Below are 21,727 nucleotides of genomic sequence, written 5' to 3' on the forward strand. Positions count from 1 at the left end.
GCCCGGAGTGGCCGGCCGCCTTCTGAAACTCCGAACGGATCAGGATACCTCCCAGACCGATAGTACCACCACAGGCAACTGTGGCTGGTTTGACAGTGCCAAGTGCCTCCTGCAAACTGACATCAGGAACCTGGCCTGGTGACTTTTGTTTCTCTTTGGAACGGCCATCGTTCATGTCCAGGGCCCGGTGGCCTGGAGTGTCCTGCTGCCTGCTGAAATTCCCCATGGATTAGGAAGCCTCCCAGATGTAAGGAGCCCCCACCGGCAACTGTGGCTGGTTTGACAGTGCCAAGTGCCTCCTGCAAACTGACATCAGGAACCTGGCCTGGTGATTTTTGTTTCTCTTTGGAAAGGCCATCGTTCATGTCCAGGGCCCGGTGGCCCTGAGTGGCCGGCTGCCTGCTGAAATTCCTCACGGATCAGGATGCCGCCAAGATGCAAGGTGCCCCCACAGACACCTGTGGCTGATTTGACAGTGCCAAGTGCCTCCTGCAAACTGACATCAGGAACCTGACCCGGTGACTTTTGTTTCTCTTTGGAAAGGCCATTGTACGTGTCCAGGGCCTGTGGCTGGGAGTGGCCGGCCACCTGCTGAAATTCCGAACGGATCAGGATACCTCCCAGACCGATTGTACCACCACAGGCAACTGTGGCTGGTTTGACAGTGCCAAGTGCCTCCTGCAAACTGACATCAGGAACCTGGCCTGGTGACTTTTGTTGCTCTGGGGAAAGGCCATCGATCGTGTCCAGTGCCTGCTGGCCCGGAGTCCCGGCTGCCTGCTGAAATTCCGCACGGTTGAGGATACCTCCAAGATGCAAGGTGCCCCTACAGGCACCTGTGGCTGGTTTGACAGTGCCAAGTGCCTCCTGCAAACTGACATCAGGAACCTGGCCTGGTGACTTTTGTTTCTCTGGGGAAAGGCCATCGTTCATGTCCAGGGCCCGGTGGCCTGGAGTGGCCGGCTGCCTGCTGAAATTCCGCACGGATGAGGATACCTCCCAGATGCAAGGTCCTCCCACAGGCAACTGTGGCTGGTTTGACAGTGCCAAGTGCCTCCTGCAAACTGACATCAGGAACCTGGCCTGGTGACTTTTGTTGCCCTGGGGAAAGGCCGTCGTTCATGTCCAGTGCCTGGTGGCCCGGAGTGGCCGGCTGCCTGCTGAAATTTTTCACGGATCAGGATACCTCCCAGATGCAAGGTCCTCCCACAGGCAACTGTGGCTGGTTTGACAGTGCCAAGTGCCTCCTGCAAACTGACATCAGGAACCTGGCCTGGTGACTTTTGTTTCTCTGGGGAAAAGCCGTGGTTCATGTCCAGGGCCCGGTGGCTCGAGTGGGCGGATGCCTGCTGAAATTCCGAACAGATGACGATAGCTCCCAGATGAAAGGAGCCCCCACCGGCAACTGTGGCTGGTTTGACAGTGCCAAGTGCCTCCTGCAAACTGACATCAGGAACCTGGCCTGGTGACTTTTGTTTCTCTTTGGAAACGCCATTGTACGTGTCCAGGGCCTGTGGCCGGGAGTGGCCGGCTGCCTGCTGAAATTCCGAACGGATCAGGATACCTCCCAGACCGATAGTACCAACACAGGCAACTGTGGCTGGTTTGACAGTGCCAAGTGCCTCCTGCAAACTGACATAGGAACCTGTCCTGGTGACTTTTGTTGCTCTGGGGAAAGGCCATCGATCGTGTCCAGTGCCCGCTGGCCCGGAGTCCCGGCTGCCTGCTGAAATTCCGCACGGTAGAGGATACCTCCCAGATGCAAGGTGCCCCCACAGGCAACTGTGGTTGATTTGACAGTGCCAAGTGCCTCCTGCAAACTGACATCAGGAACCTGGCCTGGTGACTTTTGTTTCTCTTTGGAACGGCCATTGTACGTGTCCATGTCCTGTGGCCCGTAGTGGCCGGCCGCCTGCTGATATTCCGAACGGATCAGGATTCCTCCCAGAACGAAAGTACCACCACAGGCAACTGTGGCTGGTTTGACAGTGCCAAGTGCCTCCTGCAAACTGACATCAGGAACCTGGCCTGGTGACTTTTGTTTCTCTTTGGAAAGGCCATTGTACGTGTCCAGGGCCTGTGGCCCGGGGTGGCCGGCCGCCTGCTGAAATTCCGAACGGATCAGGATACCTCCCAGACCGATAGTACCACCACAGGCAACTGTGGCTGGTTTGACAGTGCCAAGTGCCTCCTGCAAACTGACATCAGGAACCTGGCCTGGTGACTTTTGTTTCTCCTTGGAACGGCCATCGTTCATGTCCAGGGCCCGGTGGCCTGGAGTGGCCTGCTGCCTGCTGAAATTCCCCATGGATTAGGAAGCCTCCCAGATGTAAGGAGCCCCCACCGGCAACTGTGGCTGGTTTGACAGTGCCAAGTGCCTCCTGCAAACTGACATCAGGAACCTGGCCTGGTGATTTTTGTTTCTCTTTGGAAAGGCCATCGTTCATGTCCAGGGCCCGGTGGCCCTGAGTGGCCGGCTGCCTGCTGAAATTTTTCACGGATCAGGATGCCGCCAAGATGCAAGGTGCCCCCACAGACACCTGTGGCTGATTTGACAGTGCCAAGTGCCTCCTGCAAACTGACATCAGGAACCTGACCCGGTGACTTTTGTTTCTCTTTGGAAAGGCCATTGTACGTGTCCAGGGCCTGTGGCTGGGAGTGGCCGGCCACCTGCTGAAATTCCGAACGGATCAGGATACCTCCCAGACCGATTGTACCACCACAGGCAACTGTGGCTGGTTTGACAGTGCCAAGTGCCTCCTGCAAACTGACATCAGGAACCTGGCCTGGTGACTTTTGTTTCTCTGGGGAAAGGCCATCGTTCATGTCCAGGGCCCGGTGGCCTGGAGTGGCCGGCTGCCTGCTGAAATTCCGCACGGATGAGGATACCTCCCAGATGCAAGGTCCTCCCACAGGCAACTGTGGCTGGTTTGACAGTGCCAAGTGCCTCCTGCAAACTGACATCAGGAACCTGGCCTGGTGACTTTTGTTGCCCTGGGGAAAGGCCATCGTTCATGTCCAGTGCCTGGTGGCCCGGAGTGGCCGGCTGCCTGCTGAAATTTTTCACGGATCAGGATACCTCCCAGATGCAAGGTCCTCCCACAGGCAACTGTGGCTGGTTTGACAGTGCCAAGTGCCTCCTGCAAACTGACATCAGGAACCTGGCCTGGTGACTTTTGTTTCTCTGGGGAAAAGCCGTGGTTCATGTCCAGGGCCCGGTGGCTCGAGTGGGCGGATACCTGCTGAAATTCCGAACAGATGAGGATAGCTCCCAGATGAAAGGAGCCCCCACCGGCAACTGTGGCTGGTTTGACAGTGCCAAGTGCCTCCTGCAAACTGACATCAGGAACCTGGCCTGGTGACTTTTGTTTCTCTTTGGAAACGCCATTGTACGTGTCCAGGGCCTGTGGCCGGGAGTGGCCGGCTGCCTGCTGAAATTCCGAACGGATCAGGATACCTCCCAGACCGATAGTACCAACACAGGCAACTGTGGCTGGTTTGACAGTGCCAAGTGCCTCCTGCAAACTGACATCAGGAACCTGACCCGGTGACTTTTGTTTCTCTTTGGAAAGGCCATTGTACGTGTCCAGGGCCTGTGGCTGGGAGTGGCCGGCCACCTGCTGAAATTCCGAACGGATCAGGATACCTCCCAGACCGATTGTACCACCACAGGCAACTGTGGCTGGTTTGACAGTGCCAAGTGCCTCCTGCAAACTGACATCAGGAACCTGGCCTGGTGACTTTTGTTTCTCTGGGGAAAGGCCATCGTTCATGTCCAGGGCCCGGTGGCCTGGAGTGGCCGGCTGCCTGCTGAAATTCCGCACGGATGAGGATACCTCCCAGATGCAAGGTCCTCCCACAGGCAACTGTGGCTGGTTTGACAGTGCCAAGTGCCTCCTGCAAACTGACATCAGGAACCTGGCCTGGTGACTTTTGTTGCCCTGGGGAAAGGCCATCGTTCATGTCCAGTGCCTGGTGGCCCGGAGTGGCCGGCTGCCTGCTGAAATTTTTCACGGATCAGGATACCTCCCAGATGCAAGGTCCTCCCACAGGCAACTGTGGCTGGTTTGACAGTGCCAAGTGCCTCCTGCAAACTGACATCAGGAACCTGGCCTGGTGACTTTTGTTTCTCTGGGGAAAAGCCGTGGTTCATGTCCAGGGCCCGGTGGCTCGAGTGGGCGGATACCTGCTGAAATTCCGAACAGATGAGGATAGCTCCCAGATGAAAGGAGCCCCCACCGGCAACTGTGGCTGGTTTGACAGTGCCAAGTGCCTCCTGCAAACTGACATCAGGAACCTGGCCTGGTGACTTTTGTTTCTCTTTGGAAACGCCATTGTACGTGTCCAGGGCCTGTGGCCGGGAGTGGCCGGCTGCCTGCTGAAATTCCGAACGGATCAGGATACCTCCCAGACCGATAGTACCAACACAGGCAACTGTGGCTGGTTTGACAGTGCCAAGTGCCTCCTGCAAACTGACATCGGAACCTGTCCTGGTGACTTTTGTTGCTCTGGGGAAAGGCCATCGATCGTGTCCAGTGCCCGCTGGCCCGGAGTCCCGGCTGCCTGCTGAAATTCCGCACGGTAGAGGATACCTCCCAGATGCAAGGTGCCCCCACAGGCAACTGTGGTTGATTTGACAGTGCCAAGTGCCTCCTGCAAACTGACATCAGGAACCTGGCCTGGTGACTTTTGTTTCTCTTTGGAACGGCCACTGTACGTGTCCATGTCCTGTGGCCCGTAGTGGCCGGCCGCCTGCTGATATTCCGAACGGATCAGGATTCCTCCCAGAACGAAAGTACCACCACAGGCAACTGTGGCTGGTTTGACAGTGCCAAGTGCCTCCTGCAAACTGACATCAGGAACCTGGCCTGGTGACTTTTGTTTCTCTTTGGAAAGGCCATCGTTCATGTCCAGGGCCCGGTGGCCTGGAGTGGCCTGCTGCCTGCTGAAATTCTCCATGGATTAGGAAGCCTCCCAGATGAAATGTGTACCCACAGGCAACTGTGGCTGGTTTGACAGTGCCAAGTGCCTCCTGCAAACTGACATCAGGAACCTGCCCTGGTGACTTTTGTTTCTCTTTGGAAAGGCCATTGTACGTGTCCAGGGCCTGTGGCCCGGAGTGGCCGGCCGCCTGCTGAAATTCCGAACGGATCAGGATACCTCCCAGACCGATAGTACCACCACAGGCAACTGTGGCTGGTTTGACAGTGCCAAGTGCCTCCTGCAAACTGACATCAGGAACCTGGCCTGGTGACTTTTGTTTCTCTGTGGAAAAGACGTGGTTCATGTCCAGGGCCCGGTGGCTCGAGTGGGCGGATGCCTGCTGAAATTCCGAACAGATGAGGATACCTCCCAGATGCAAGGAGCCCCCACCGGCAACTGTGGCTGGTTTGACAGTGCCAAGTGCCTCCTGCAAACTGACATCAGGAACCTGGCCTGGTGACTTTTGTTTCTCTTTGGAAAGGCCATCGTTCATGTCCAGGGCCCGGTGGCCAGGAGTGGCCGGCTACCTGCTGAAATTCCTCACGGATCAGGAAGCCGCCAAGATGCAAGGTGCCCCCACAGACACCTGTGGCTGATTTGACAGTGCCAAGTGCCTCCTGCAAATTGACATCAGGAACCTGGCCCGGTGACTTTTGTTTCTCTTTGGAAAGGCCATTGTACGTGTCCAGGGCCTGTGGCCCGGAGTGGCCGGCCGCCTGCTGAAATTCCGAACGGATCAGGATACCTCCCAGACCGATAGTACCACCACAGGCAACTGTGGCTGGTTTGACAGTGCCAAGTGTCTTCTGCAAACTGACGTCAGGAACCTGTCCTGGTGACTTTTGCTGCTCTGGGGAAAGGCCATCGATCGTGTCCAGTGCCCGCTGGCCCGGAGTCCCGGCTGCCTGCTGAAATTCCGCATGGTTGAGGATACCTCCCAGATGCAAGGTGCCCCCACAGGCAACTGTGGCTGGTTTGACAGTGCCAAGTGCCTCCTGCAAACTGACGTCAGGAACCTGGCCTGGTGACTTTTGTTTCTCCTTGGAAAGGCCATCGTTCATATCCTGGACCTGTAGGCCCGGAGTGGCCAGCTGCCTGCTGAAATTCCTCACGGATCAGGATACCTCCCAGATGCAAGGTCCTCCCACAGGCAACTGAGGCTGGATTGACAGTGCCAAGTGCCTCCTGCAAACTGACATCAGGAACCTGGCCTGGTGACTTTTGTTTCTCTGGGGAAAAGCCGTGGTACATGTCCAGGGCCCGGTGGCTCGAGTGGGCGGAGGCCTGCTGAAATTCCTCACGGATCAGGATAGCTCCCAGATGAAAGGAGCCCCCACAGGCAACTGTGGCTGGTTTGACAGTGCCAAGTGCCTTCTGCAAACTGACATCAGGAACCTGGCCTGGTGACTTTTGTTTCTCTTTGGAACGGCCATTGAACGTGTCCATGGCCTGTGGCCCGTAGTGGCCGGCCGCCTGCTGATATTCCGAATGGATCAGGATTCCTCCCAGAACGAAAGTACCACCACAGGCAACTGTGGCTGGTTTGACAGTGGCAAGTGCCTCCTGCAAACTGACATCAGGAACCTCTCCTGGTGACTTTTGTTGCTCTGGGGAAAGGCCATCGATCGTGTCCAGGGCCCGCTGGCCCGGAGTGGCCGGCTGCCTGCTGAAATTCCGAACAGATGAGGATAGCTCCCAGATGAAAGGAGCCCCCACAGGCAACAGTGGCTGGTTTGACAGTGCCAAGTGCCTCCTGCAAACTGACATCAGGAACCTGGCCTGGTGACTTTTGTTTCTCTGGGGAAAGGCCATCGTTCATGTCTAGTGCCTGGTGGCCCGGAGTGGCCGGCTGCCTGCTGAAATTTTTCACGGATCAGGATACCTCCCAGATGCAAGGTCCTCCCACAGGCAACTGTGGCTGGTTTGACAGTGCCAAGTGCCTCCTGCAAACTGACATCAGGAACCTGACCCGGTGACTTTTGTTTCTCTTTGGAAAGGCCATTGTACGTGTCCAGGGCCTGTGGCCGGGAGTGGCCGGCCACCTGCTTAAATTCCGAACGGATCAGGATACCTCCCAGACCGATAGTACCACCACAGGCAACTGTGGCTGGTTTGACAGTGCCAAGTGCCTCCTGCAAACTGACATCGGAACCTGTCCGGGTGACTTTTGTTGCCCTGGGGAAAGGCCATCGATCTTGTCCAGTGCCCGCTGGCCCGGAGTCCCGGCTGCCTGCTGAAATTCCGCACGGTTGAGGATACCTCCCAGATGCAAGGTGCCCCTACAGGCAACTGTGGCTGGTTTGACAGTGCCAAGTGCCTCCTGCAAACTGACATCAGGAACCTGGCCTGGTGAGTTTTGTTTCTCTGGGGAAAGGCCATCGTTCGTGTCCAGGGCCCGGCGGCCTGGAGTGGCCGGCTGCCTGCTGAAATTCCGCACGGATGAGGATACCTCCCAGATGCAATGTCCTCCCACAGGCAACTGTGGCTGGTTTGACAGTGCCAAGTGCCTCCTGCAAACTGACATCAGGAACCTGGCCTGGTGACTTTTGTTGCTCTGGGGAAAGGCCATCGTTCATGTCCAGTGCCTGGTGGCCCGGAGTGCCCGGCTGCCTGCTGAAATTCCTCACGGATGAGGATACCTCCCAGATGCAAGGTCCTCCCACAGGCAACTGTGGCTGGTTTGACAGTGCCAAGTGCCTCCTGCAAACTGACATCAGGAACCTGGCCTGGTGACTTTTGTTTCTCTGGGGAAAAGCCGTGGTTCATGTCCAGGGCCCGGTGGCTCGAGTGGGCGGATGCCTGCTGAAATTCCGAACGGATGAGGATAGCTCCCAGATGAAAGGAGCCCCCACCGGCAACTGTGGCTGGTTTGACAGTGCCAAGTGCCTCCTGCAAACTGACATCAGGAACCTGGCCTGGTGACTTTTGTTTCTCTTTGGAAACGCCATTGTACGTGTCCAGGGCCTGTGGCCGGGAGTGGCCGGCTGCCTGCTGAAATTCCGAACGGATCAGGATACCTCCCAGACCGATAGTACCAACACAGGCAACTGTGGCTGGTTTGACAGTGCCAAGTGCCTCCTGCAAACTGACATCGGAACCTGTCCTGGTGACTTTTGTTGCTCTGGGGAAAGGCCATCGTTCATGTCCAGTGCCCGCTGGCCCGGAGTCCCGGCTGCCTGCTGAAATTCCGCACGGTAGAGGATACCTCCCAGATGCAAGGTGCCGCCACAGGCAACTGTGGTTGATTTGACAGTGCCAAGTGCCTCCTGCAAACTGACATCAGGAACCTGGCCTGGTGACTTTTGTTTCTCTTTAGAACAGCCATTGTACGTGTCCATGGCCTGTGGCCCGTAGTGGCCGGCTGCCTGCTGATATTCCGAACGGATCAGGATTCCTCCCAGAACGAAAGTACCACCACAGGCAACTGTGGCTGGTTTGACAGTGCCAAGTGCCTCCTGCAAACTGACATCAGGAACCTGCCCTGGTGACTTTTGTTTCTCTTTGGAAAGGCCATCGTTCATGTCCAGGGCCCGGTGGCCTGGAGTGGCCTGCTGCCTGCTGAAATTCCCCATGGATTAGGAAGCCTCCCAGATGAAATGTGTACCCACAGGCAACTGTGGCTGGTTGACAGTGCCAAGTGCCTCCTGCAAACTGACATCAGGAACCTGCCCTGGTGACTTTTGTTTCTCTTTGGAAAGGCCATTGTACGTGTCCAGGGCCTGTGGCCCGGAGTGGCCGGCCGCCTGCTGAAATTCCGAACGGATCAGGATACCTCCCAGACCGATAGTACCACCACAGGCAACTGTGGCTGGTTTGACAGTGCCAAGTGCCTCCTGCAAACTGACATCAGGAACCTGCCCTGGTGACTTTTGTTTCTCTGTGGAAAAGACGTGGTTCATGTCCAGGGCCCGGTGGCTCGAGTGGGCGGATGCCTGCTGAAATTCCGAACAGATGAGGATACCTCCCAGATGCAAGGAGCCCCCACCGGCAACTGTGGCTGGTTTGACAGTGCCAAGTGCCTCCTGCAAACTGACATCAGGAACCTGGCCTGGTGACTTTTGTTTCTCTTTGGAAAGGCCATCGTTCATGTCCAGGGCCCGGTGGCCAGGAGTGGCTGGCTACCTGCTGAAATTCCTCACGGATCAGGAAGCCGCCAAGATGCAAGGTGCCCCCACAGACACCTGTGGCTGATTTGACAGTGCCAAGTGCCTCCTGCAAATTGACATCAGGAACCTGGCCCGGTGACTTTTGTTTCTCTTTGGAAAGGCCATTGTACGTGTCCAGGGCCTGTGGCCCGGAGTGGCCGGCCGCCTGCTGAAATTCCGAACGGATCAGGATACCTCCCAGACCGATAGTACCACCACAGGCAACTGTGGCTGGTTTGACAGTGCCAAGTGTCTTCTGCAAACTGACGTCAGGAACCTGGCCTGGTGACTTTTGTTGCCCTGGGGAAAGGCCATCGTTCATGTCCAGTGCCTGGTGGCCCGGAGTGCCCGGCTGCCTGCTGAAATTCCTCACGGATCAGGATACCTCCCAGATGCAAGGTCCTCCCACAGGCAACTGTGGCTGGTTTGACAGTGCCAAGTGCCTCCTGCAAACTGACATCAGGAACCTGGCCTGGTGACTTTTGTTGCCCTGGGGAAAGGCCATCGTTCGTGTCCAGGGCCCGGCGGCCTGGAGTGGCCGGCTGCCTGCTGAAATTCCGCACGGATGAGGATACCTCCCAGATGCAATGTCCTCCCACAGGCAACTGTGGCTGGTTTGACAGTGCCAAGTGCCTCCTGCAAACTGACATCAGGAACCTGGCCTGGTGACTTTTGTTGCTCTGGGGAAAGGCCATCGTTCATGTCCAGTGCCTGGTGGCCCGGAGTGCCCGGCTGCCTGCTGAAATTCCTCACGGATGAGGATACCTCCCAGATGCAAGGTCCTCCCACAGGCAACTGTGGCTGGTTTGACAGTGCCAAGTGCCTCCTGCAAACTGACATCAGGAACCTGGCCTGGTGACTTTTGTTTCTCTGGGGAAAAGCCGTGGTTCATGTCCAGGGCCCGGTGGCTCGAGTGGGCGGATGCCTGCTGAAATTCCGAACGGATGAGGATAGCTCCCAGATGAAAGGAGCCCCCACCGGCAACTGTGGCTGGTTTGACAGTGCCAAGTGCCTCCTGCAAACTGACATCAGGAACCTGGCCTGGTGACTTTTGTTTCTCTTTGGAAACGCCATTGTACGTGTCCAGGGCCTGTGGCCGGGAGTGGCCGGCTGCCTGCTGAAATTCCGAACGGATCAGGATACCTCCCAGACCGATAGTACCAACACAGGCAACTGTGGCTGGTTTGACAGTGCCAAGTGCCTCCTGCAAACTGACATCGGAACCTGTCCTGGTGACTTTTGTTGCTCTGGGGAAAGGCCATCGTTCATGTCCAGTGCCCGCTGGCCCGGAGTCCCGGCTGCCTGCTGAAATTCCGCACGGTAGAGGATACCTCCCAGATGCAAGGTGCCGCCACAGGCAACTGTGGTTGATTTGACAGTGCCAAGTGCCTCCTGCAAACTGACATCAGGAACCTGGCCTGGTGACTTTTGTTTCTCTTTAGAACAGCCATTGTACGTGTCCATGGCCTGTGGCCCGTAGTGGCCGGCTGCCTGCTGATATTCCGAACGGATCAGGATTCCTCCCAGAACGAAAGTACCACCACAGGCAACTGTGGCTGGTTTGACAGTGCCAAGTGCCTCCTGCAAACTGACATCAGGAACCTGCCCTGGTGACTTTTGTTTCTCTTTGGAAAGGCCATCGTTCATGTCCAGGGCCCGGTGGCCTGGAGTGGCCGGCTGCCTGCTGAAATTCCCCATGGATTAGGAAGCCTCCCAGATGAAATGTGTACCCACAGGCAACTGTGGCTGGTTGACAGTGCCAAGTGCCTCCTGCAAACTGACATCAGGAACCTGCCCTGGTGACTTTTGTTTCTCTTTGGAAAGGCCATTGTACGTGTCCAGGGCCTGTGGCCCGGAGTGGCCGGCCGCCTGCTGAAATTCCGAACGGATCAGGATACCTCCCAGACCGATAGTACCACCACAGGCAACTGTGGCTGGTTTGACAGTGCCAAGTGCCTCCTGCAAACTGACATCAGGAACCTGCCCTGGTGACTTTTGTTTCTCTTTGGAAAGGCCATCGTTCATGTCCAGGGCCCGGTGGCCTGGAGTGGCCTGCTGCCTGCTGAAATTCCCCATGGATTAGGAAGCCTCCCAGATGTAAGGAGCCCCCACCGGCAACTGTGGCTGGTTTGACAGTGCCAAGTGCCTCCTGCAAACTGACATCAGGAACCTGGCCTGGTGATTTTTGTTTCTCTTTGGAAAGGCCATCGTTCATGTCCAGGGCCCGGTGGCCCTGAGTGGCCGGCTGCCTGCTGAAATTCCTCACGGATCAGGATGCCGCCAAGATGCAAGGTGCCCCCACAGACACCTGTGGCTGATTTGACAGTGCCAAGTGCCTCCTGCAAACTGACATCAGGAACCTGACCCGGTGACTTTTGTTTCTCTTTGGAAAGGCCATTGTACGTGTCCAGGGCCTGTGGCTGGGAGTGGCCGGCCACCTGCTGAAATTCCGAACGGATCAGGATACCTCCCAGACCGATTGTACCACCACAGGCAACTGTGGCTGGTTTGACAGTGCCAAGTGCCTCCTGCAAACTGACATCAGGAACCTGGCCTGGTGACTTTTGTTGCTCTGGGGAAAGGCCATCGATCGTGTCCAGTGCCTGCTGGCCCGGAGTCCCGGCTGCCTGCTGAAATTCCGCACGGTTGAGGATACCTCCAAGATGCAAGGTGCCCCTACAGGCACCTGTGGCTGGTTTGACAGTGCCAAGTGCCTCCTGCAAACTGACATCAGGAACCTGGCCTGGTGACTTTTGTTTCTCTGGGGAAAGGCCATCGTTCATGTCCAGGGCCCGGTGGCCTGGAGTGGCCGGCTGCCTGCTGAAATTCCGCACGGATGAGGATACCTCCCAGATGCAAGGTCCTCCCACAGGCAACTGTGGCTGGTTTGACAGTGCCAAGTGCCTCCTGCAAACTGACATCAGGAACCTGGCCTGGTGACTTTTGTTTCTCTGGGGAAAAGCCGTGGTTCATGTCCAGGGCCCGGTGGCTCGAGTGGGCGGATGCCTGCTGAAATTCCGAACAGATGAGGATAGCTCCCAGATGAAAGGAGCCCCCACCGGCAACTGTGGCTGGTTTGACAGTGCCAAGTGCCTCCTGCAAACTGACATCAGGAACCTGGCCTGGTGACTTTTGTTTCTCTTTGGAAACGCCATTGTACGTGTCCAGGGCCTGTGGCCGGGAGTGGCCGGCTGCCTGCTGAAATTCCGAACGGATCAGGATACCTCCCAGACCGATAGTACCAACACAGGCAACTGTGGCTGGTTTGACAGTGCCAAGTGCCTCCTGCAAACTGACATCGGAACCTGTCCTGGTGACTTTTGTTGCTCTGGGGAAAGGCCATCGATCGTGTCCAGTGCCCGCTGGCCCGGAGTCCCGGCTGCCTGCTGAAATTCCGCACGGTAGAGGATACCTCCCAGATGCAAGGTGCCCCCACAGGCAACTGTGGTTGATTTGACAGTGCCAAGTGCCTCCTGCAAACTGACATCAGGAACCTGGCCTGGTGACTTTTGTTTCTCTTTGGAACGGCCATTGTACGTGTCCATGTCCTGTGGCCCGTAGTGGCCGGCCGCCTGCTGATATTCCGAACGGATCAGGATTCCTCCCAGAACGAAAGTACCACCACAGGCAACTGTGGCTGGTTTGACAGTGCCAAGTGCCTCCTGCAAACTGACATCAGGAACCTGGCCTGGTGACTTTTGTTTCTCTTTGGAAAGGCCATCGTTCATGTCCAGGGCCCGGTGGCCTGGAGTGGCCTGCTGCCTGCTGAAATTCTCCATGGATTAGGAAACCTCCCAGATGAAATGTGTACCCACAGGCAACTGTGGCTGGTTTGACAGTGCCAAGTGCCTCCTGCAAACTGACATCAGGAACCTGGCCTGGTGACTTTTGTTTCTCTTTGGAAAGGCCATTGTACGTGTCCAGGGCCTGTGGCCCGGAGTGGCCGGCCGCCTGCTGAAATTCCGAACGGATCAGGATACCTCCCAGACCGATAGTACCACCACAGGCAACTGTGGCTGGTTTGACAGTGCCAAGTGCCTCCTGCAAACTGACATCAGGAACCTGGCCTGGTGACTTTTGTTTCTCTTTGGAACGGCCATCGTTCATGTCCAGGGCCCGGTGGCCTGGAGTGGCCTGCTGCCTGCTGAAATTCCCCATGGATTAGGAAGCCTCCCAGATGTAAGGAGCCCCCACCGGCAACTGTGGCTGGTTTGACAGTGCCAAGTGCCTCCTGCAAACTGACATCAGGAACCTGGCCTGGTGATTTTTGTTTCTCTTTGGAAAGGCCATCGTTCATGTCCAGGGCCCGGTGGCCCTGAGTGGCCGGCTGCCTGCTGAAATTCCTCACGGATCAGGATGCCGCCAAGATGCAAGGTGCCCCCACAGACACCTGTGGCTGATTTGACAGTGCCAAGTGCCTCCTGCAAACTGACATCAGGAACCTGTCCCGGTGACTTTTTTTTCTCTTTGGAAAGGCCATTGTACGTGTCCAGGGCCTGTGGCTGGGAGTGGCGGGCCACCTGCTGAAATTCCGAACGGATCAGGATACCTCCCAGACCGATTGTACCACCACAGGCAACTGTGGCTGGTTTGACAGTGCCAAGTGCCTCCTGCAAACTGACATCAGGAACCTGGCCTGGTGACTTTTGTTGCTCTGGGGAAAGGCCATCGATCGTGTCCAGTGCCTGCTGGCCCGGAGTCCCGGCTGCCTGCTGAAATTCCGCACGGTAGAGGATACCTCCCAGATGCAAGGTGCCCCCACAGGCAACTGTGGTTGATTTGACAGTGCCAAGTGCCTCCTGCAAACTGACATCAGGAACCTGGCCTGGTGACTTTTGTTTCTCTTTGGAACGGCCATTGTACGTGTCCATGTCCTGTGGCCCGTAGTGGCCGGCCGCCTGCTGATATTCCGAACGGATCAGGATTCCTCCCAGAACGAAAGTACCACCACAGGCAACTGTGGCTGGTTTGACAGTGCCAAGTGCCTCCTGCAAACTGACATCAGGAACCTGGCCTGGTGACTTTTGTTTCTCTTTGGAAAGGCCATCGTTCATGTCCAGGGCCCGGTGGCCTGGAGTGGCCTGCTGCCTGCTGAAATTCTCCATGGATTAGGAAGCCTCCCAGATGAAATGTGTACCCACAGGCAACTGTGGCTGGTTTGACAGTGCCAAGTGCCTTCTGCAAACTGACATCAGGAACCTGGCCTGGTGACTTTTGTTTCTCTGTGGAAAAGACGTGGTTCATGTCCAGGGCCCGGTGGCTCGAGTGGGCGGATGCCTGCTGAAATTCCGAACAGATGAGGATACCTCCCAGATGCAAGGAGCCCCCACCGGCAACTGTGGCTGGTTTGACAGTGCCAAGTGCCTCCTGCAAACTGACATCAGGAACCTGGCCTGGTGACTTTTGTTTCTCTTTGGAAAGGCCATCGTTCATGTCCAGGGCCCGGTGGCCAGGAGTGGCCGGCTACCTGCTGAAATTCCTCACGGATCAGGAAGCCGCCAAGATGCAAGGTGCCCCCACAGACACCTGTGGCTGATTTGACAGTGCCAAGTGCCTCCTGCAAATTGACATCAGGAACCTGGCCCGGTGACTTTTGTTTCTCTTTGGAAAGGCCATTGTACGTGTCCAGGGCCTGTGGCCCGGAGTGGCCGGCCGCCTGCTGAAATTCCGAACGGATCAGGATACCTCCCAGACCGATAGTACCACCACAGGCAACTGTGGCTGGTTTGACAGTGCCAAGTGTCTTCTGCAAACTGACGTCAGGAACCTGTCCTGGTGACTTTTGCTGCTCTGGGGAAAGGCCATCGATCGTGTCCAGTGCCCGCTGGCCCGGAGTCCCGGCTGCCTGCTGAAATTCCGCATGGTTGAGGATACCTCCCAGATGCAAGGTGCCCCCACAGGCAACTGTGGCTGGTTTGACAGTGCCAAGTGCCTCCTGCAAACTGACGTCAGGAACCTGGCCTGGTGACTTTTGTTTCTCTTTGGAAAGGCCATCGTTCATATCCTGGACCTGTAGGCCCGGAGTGGCCAGCTGCCTGCTGAAATTCCTCACGGATCAGGATACCTCCCAGATGCAAGGTCCTCCCACAGGCAACTGAGGCTGGATTGACAGTGCCAAGTGCCTCCTGCAAACTGACATCAGGAACCTGGCCTGGTGACTTTTGTTTCTCTGGGGAAAAGCCGTGGTACATGTCCAGGGCCCGGTGGCTCGAGTGGGCGGAGGCCTGCTGAAATTCCTCACGGATCAGGATAGCTCCCAGATGAAAGGAGCCCCCACAGGCAACTGTGGCTGGTTTGACAGTGCCAAGTGCCTCCTGCAAACTGACATCAGGAACCTGGCCTGGTGACTTTTGTTTCTCTTTGGAACGGCCATTGTACGTGTCCATGGCCTGTGGCCCGTAGTGGCCGGCCGCCTGCTGAAATTCCGAATGGATCAGGATTCCTCCCAGAACGAAAGTACCACCACAGGCAACTGTGGCTGGTTTGACAGTGCCAAGTGCCTCCTGCAAACTGACATCAGGAACCTCTCCTGGTGACTTTTGTTGCTCTGGGGAAAGGCCATCGATCGTGTCCAGGGCCCGCTGGCCCGGAGTGGCCGGCTGCCTGCTGAAATTCCGAACAGATGAGGATAGCTCCCAGATGAAAGGAGCCCCCACAGGCAACAGTGGCTGGTTTGACAGTGCCAAGTGCCTCCTGCAAACTGACATCAGGAACCTGGCCTGGTGACTTTTGTTTCTCTGGGGAAAGGCCATCGTTCATGTCTAGTGCCTGGTGGCCCGGAGTGGCCGGCTGCCTGCTGAAATTTTTCACGGATCAGGATACCTCCCAGATGCAAGGTCCTCCCACAGGCAACTGTGGCTGGTTTGACAGTGCCAAGTGCCTCCTGGAAACTGACATCAGGAACCTGACCCGGTGACTTTTGTTTCTCTTTGGAAAGGCCATTGTACGTGTCCAGGGCCTGTGGCCGGGAGTGGCCGGCCACCTGCTTAAATTCCGAACGGATCAGGATACCTCCCAGACCGATAGTACCACCACAGGCAACTGTGGCTGGTTTGACAGTGCCAAGTGCCTCCTGCAAACTGACATCGGAACCTGTCCGGGTGACTTTTGTTGCCCTGGGGAAAGGCCATCGATCTTGTCCAGTGCCCGCTGGCCCGGAGTCCCGGCTGCCTGCTGAAATTCCGCACGGTTGAGGATACCTCCCAGATGCAAGGTGCCCCTACAGGCAACTGTGGCTGGTTTGACAGTGCCAAGTGCCTCCTGCAAACTGACATCAGGAACCTGGCCTGGTGAGTTTTGTTTCTCTGGGGAAAGGCCATCGTTCGTGTCCAGGGCCCGGCGGCCTGGAGTGGCCGGCTGCCTGCTGAAATTCCGCACGGATGAGGATACCTCCCAGATGCAATGTCCTCCCACAGGCAACTGTGGCTGGTTTGACAGTGCCAAGTGCCTCCTGCAAACTGACATCAGGAACCTGGCCTGGTGACTTTTGTTGCTCTGGGGAAAGGCCATCGTTCATGTCCAGTGCCTGGTGGCCCGGAGTGCCCGGCTGCCTGCTGAAATTCCTCACGGATGAGGATACCTCCCAGATGCAAGGTCCTCCCACAGGCAACTGTGGCTGGTTTGACAGTGCCAAGTGCCTCCTGCAAACTGACATCAGGAACCTGGCCTGGTGACTTTTGTTTCTCTTTGGAAAGGCAATTGTACGTGTCCAGGGCCTGTGGCCGGGAGTGGCCGGCCACCTGCTGAAATTCCGAACGGATCAGGATACCTCCCAGACCGATAGTACCACCACAGGCAACTGTGGCTGGTTTGACAGTGCCAAGTGCCTCCTGCAAACTGACATCAGGAACCTGGCCTGGTGACTTTTGTTGCTCTGGGGAAAGGCCATCGATCGTGTCCAGTGCCTGCTGGCCCGGAGTCCCGGCTGCCTGCTGAAATTCCGCACGGTTGAGGATACCTCCAAGATGCAAGGTGCCCCTACAGGCAACTGTGGCTGGTTTGACACTGCCAAGTGCCTCCTGCAAACTGACATCAGGAACCAGGCCTGGTGACTTTTGTTTCTCTGGGGAAAGGCCATCGTTCGTGTCCAGGGCCCGGTGGCCTGGAGTGGCCGGCTGCCTGCTGAAATTCCGCACGGATGAGGATACCTCCCAGATGCAAGGTCCTCCCACAGGCAACTGTGGCTGGTTTGACAGTGCCAAGTGCCTCCTGCAAACTGACATCAGGAACCTGGCCTGGTGACTTTTGTTGCCCTGGGGAAAGGCCATCGTTCATGTCCAGTGCCTGGTGGCCCGGAGTGCCCGGCTGCCTGCTGAAATTTTTCACGGATCAGGATACCTCCCAGATGCAAGGTCCTCCCACAGGCAACTGTGGCTGGTTTGACAGTGCCAAGTGCCTCCTGCAAACTGACATCAGGAACCTGGCCTGGTGACTTTTGTTTCTCTGGGGAAAAGCCGTGGTTCATGTCCAGGGCCCGGTGGCTCGAGTGGGCGGATGCCTGCTGAAATTCCGAACGGATGAGGATAGCTCCCAGATGAAAGGAGCCCCCACCGGCAACTGTGGCTGGTTTGACAGTGCCAAGTGCCTCCTGCAAACTGACATCAGGAACCTGGCCTGGTGACTTTTGTTTCTCTTTGGAAAGGCCATTGTACGTGTCCAGGGCCTGTGGCCGGGAGTGGCCGGCTGCCTGCTGAAATTCCGAACGGATCAGGATACCTCCCAGACCGATAGTACCAACACAGGCAACTGTGGCTGGTTTGACAGTGCCAAGTGCCTCCTGCAAACTGACATCAGGAACCTGTCCTGGTGACTTTTGTTGCTCTGGGGAAAGGCCATCGTTCATGTCCAGTGCCCGCTGGCCCGGAGTCCCGGCTGCCTGCTGAAATTCCGCACGGTTGAGGATACCTCCCAGATGCAAGGTGCCGCCACAGGCAACTGTGGTTGATTTGACAGTGCCAAGTGCCTCCTGCAAACTGACATCAGGAACCTGGCCTGGTGACTTTTGTTTCTCTTTAGAACAGCCATTGTACGTGTCCATGGCCTGTGGCCCGTAGTGGCCGGCTGCCTGCTGATATTCCGAACGGATCAGGATTCCTCCCAGAACGAAAGTACCACCACAGGCAACTGTGGCTGGTTTGACAGTGCCAAGTGCCTCCTGCAAACTGACATCAGGAACCTGCCCTGGTGACTTTTGTTTCTCTTTGGAAAGGCCATCGTTCATGTCCAGGGCCCGGTGGCCTGGTGTGGCCTGCTGCCTGCTGAAATTCCCCATGGATTAGGAAGCCTCCCAGATGAAATGTGTACCCACAGGCAACTGTGGCTGGTTGACAGTGCCAAGTGCCTCCTGCAAACTGACATCAGGAACCTGCCCTGGTGACTTTTGTTTCTCTTTGGAAAGGCCATTGTACGTGTCCAGGGCCTGTGGCCCGGAGTGGCCGGCCGCCTGCTGAAATTCCGAACGGATCAGGATACCTCCCAGACCGATAGTACCACCACAGGCAACTGTGGCTGGTTTGACAGTGCCAAGTGCCTCCTGCAAACTGACATCAGGAACCTGCCCTGGTGACTTTTGTTTCTCTTTGGAAAGGCCATCGTTCATGTCCAGGGCCCGGTGGCCTGGAGTGGCCTGCTGCCTGCTGAAATTCCCCATGGATTAGGAAGCCTCCCAGATGTAAGGAGCCCCCACCGGCAACTGTGGCTGGTTTGACAGTGCCAAGTGCCTCCTGCAAACTGACATCAGGAACCTGGCCTGGTGATTTTTGTTTCTCTTTGGAAAGGCCATCGTTCATGTCCAGGGCCCGGTGGCCCTGAGTGGCCGGCTGCCTGCTGAAATTCCTCACGGATCAGGATGCCGCCAAGATGCAAGGTGCCCCCACAGACACCTGTGGCTGATTTGACAGTGCCAAGTGCCTCCTGCAAACTGACATCAGGAACCTGACCCGGTGACTTTTGTTTCTCTTTGGAAAGGCCATTGTACGTGTCCAGGGCCTGTGGCTGGGAGTGGCCGGCCACCTGCTGAAATTCCGAACGGATCAGGATACCTCCCAGACCGATTGTACCACCACAGGCAACTGTGGCTGGTTTGACAGTGCCAAGTGCCTCCTGCAAACTGACATCAGGAACCTGGCCTGGTGACTTTTGTTGCTCTGGGGAAAGGCCATCGATCTTGACAAGTGCCTGCTGGCCCGGAGTGCCGGCTGCCTGCTGAAATTCCGCACGGTTGAGGATACCTCCAAGATGCAAGGTGCCCCTACAGGCACCTGTGGCTGGTTTGACAGTGCCAAGTGCCTCCTGCAAACTGACATCAGGAACCTGGCCTGGTGACTTTTGTTTCTCTGGGGAAAGGCCATCGTTCATGTCCAGGGCCCGGTGGCCTGGAGTGGCCGGCTGCCTGCTGAAATTCCGCATGGATGAGAATACCTCCCAGATGCAAGGTCCTCCCACAGGCAACTGTGGCTGGTTTGACAGTGCCAAGTGCCTCCTGCAAACTGACATCAGGAACCTGGCCTGGTGACTTTTGTTTCTCTGGGGAAAAGCCGTGGTTCATGTCCAGGGCCCGGTGGCTCGAGTGGGCGGATGCCTGCTGAAATTCCGAACAGATGAGGATAGCTCCCAGATGAAAGGAGCCCCCACCGGCAACTGTGGCTGGTTTGACAGTGCCAAGTGCCTCCTGCAAACTGACATCAGGAACCTGGCCTGGTGACTTTTGTTTCTCTTTGGAAACGCCATTGTACGTGTCCAGGGCCTGTGGCCGGGAGTGGCCGGCTGCCTGCTGAAATTCCGAACGGATCAGGATACCTCCCAGACCGATAGTACCAACACAGGCAACTGTGGCTGGTTTGACAGTGCCAAGTGCCTCCTGCAAACTGACATCGGAACCTGTCCTGGTGACTTTTGTTGCTCTGGGGAAAGGCCATCGATCGTGTCCAGTGCCCGCTGTCCCGGAGTCCCGGCTGCCTGCTGAAATTCCGCACGGTAGAGGATACCTCCCAGATGCAAGGTGCCCCCACAGGCAACTGTGGTTGATTTGACAGTGCCAAGTGCCTCCTGCAAACTGACATCAGGAACCTGGCCTGGTGACTTTTGTTTCTCTTTGGAACGGCCATTGTACGTGTCCATGTCCTGTGGCCCGTAGTGGCCGGCCGCCTGCTGATATTCCGAACGGATCAGGATTCCTCCCAGAACGAAAGTACCACCACAGGCAACTGTGGCTGGTTTGACAGTGCCAAGTGCCTCCTGCAAACTGACGTCAGGAACCTGGCCTGGTGACTTTTGTTTCTCTTTGGAAAGGCCATCGTTCATGTCCAGGGCCCGGTGGCCTGGAGTGGCCTGCTGCCTGCTGAAATTCTCCATGGATTAGGAAACCTCCCAGATGAAATGTGTACCCACAGGCAACTGTGGCTGGTTTGACAGTGCCAAGTGCCTCCTGCAAACTGACATCAGGAACCTGCCCTGGTGACTTTTGTTTCTCTTTGGAAACGCCATTGTACGTGTCCAGGGCCTGTGGCCCGGAGTGGCCGGCCGCCTGCTGAAATTCCGAACGGATCAGGATACCTCCCAGACCGATAGTACCACCACAGGCAACTGTGGCTGGTTTGACAGTGCCAAGTGCCTCCTGCAAACTGACATCAGGAACCTGGCCTGGTGACTTTTGTTTCTCTTTGGAACGGCCATCGTTCATGTCCAGGGCCCGGTGGCCTGGAGTGGCCTGCTGCCTGCTGAAATTCCCAATGGATTAGGAAGCCTCCCAGATGCAAGGAGCCCCCACCGGCAACTGTGGCTGGTTTGACAGTGCCAAGTGCCTCCTGCAAACTGACATCAGGAACCTGGCCTGGTGATTTTTGTTTCTCTTTGGAAAGGCCATCGTTCATGTCCAGGGCCCGGTGGCCCTGAGTGGCCGGCTGCCTGCTGAAATTCCTCACGGATCAGGATGCCGCCAAGATGCAAGGTGCCCCCACAGACACCTGTGGCTGATTTGACAGTGCCAAGTGCCTCCTGCAAACTGACATCAGGAACCTGGCCGGGTGACTTTTGTTTCTCTTTGGAAAGGCCATTGTACGTGTCCAGGGCCTGTGGCTGGGAGTGGCCGGCCACCTGCTGAAATTCCGAACGGATCAGGATACCTCCCAGACCGATTGTACCACCACAGGCAACTGTGGCTGGTTTGACAGTGCCAAGTGCCTCCTGCAAACTGACATCAGGAACCTGGCCTGGTGACTTTTGTTGCTCTGGGGAAAGGCCATCGATCGTGTCCAGTGCCTGCTGGCCCGGAGTCCCGGCTGCCTGCTGAAATTCCGCACGGTTGAGGATACCTCCAAGATGCAAGGTGCCCCTACAGGCACCTGTGGCTGGTTTGACAGTGCCAAGTGCCTCCTGCAAACTGACATCAGGAACCTGGCCTGGTGACTTTTGTTTCTCTGGGGAAAGGCCATCGTTCATGTCCAGGGCCCGGTGGCCTGGAGTGGCCGGCTGCCTGCTGAAATTCCGCACGGATGAGGATACCTCCAAGATGCAAGGTCCTCCCACAGGCAACTGTGGCTGGTTTGACAGTGCCAAGTGCCTCCTGCAAACTGACATCAGGAACCTGGCCTGGTGACTTT

Source organism: Passer domesticus, chromosome 7, assembly GCF_036417665.1.
Source record: "Passer domesticus isolate bPasDom1 chromosome 7, bPasDom1.hap1, whole genome shotgun sequence".
Lineage (NCBI taxonomy): Eukaryota > Metazoa > Chordata > Aves > Passeriformes > Passeridae > Passer > Passer domesticus.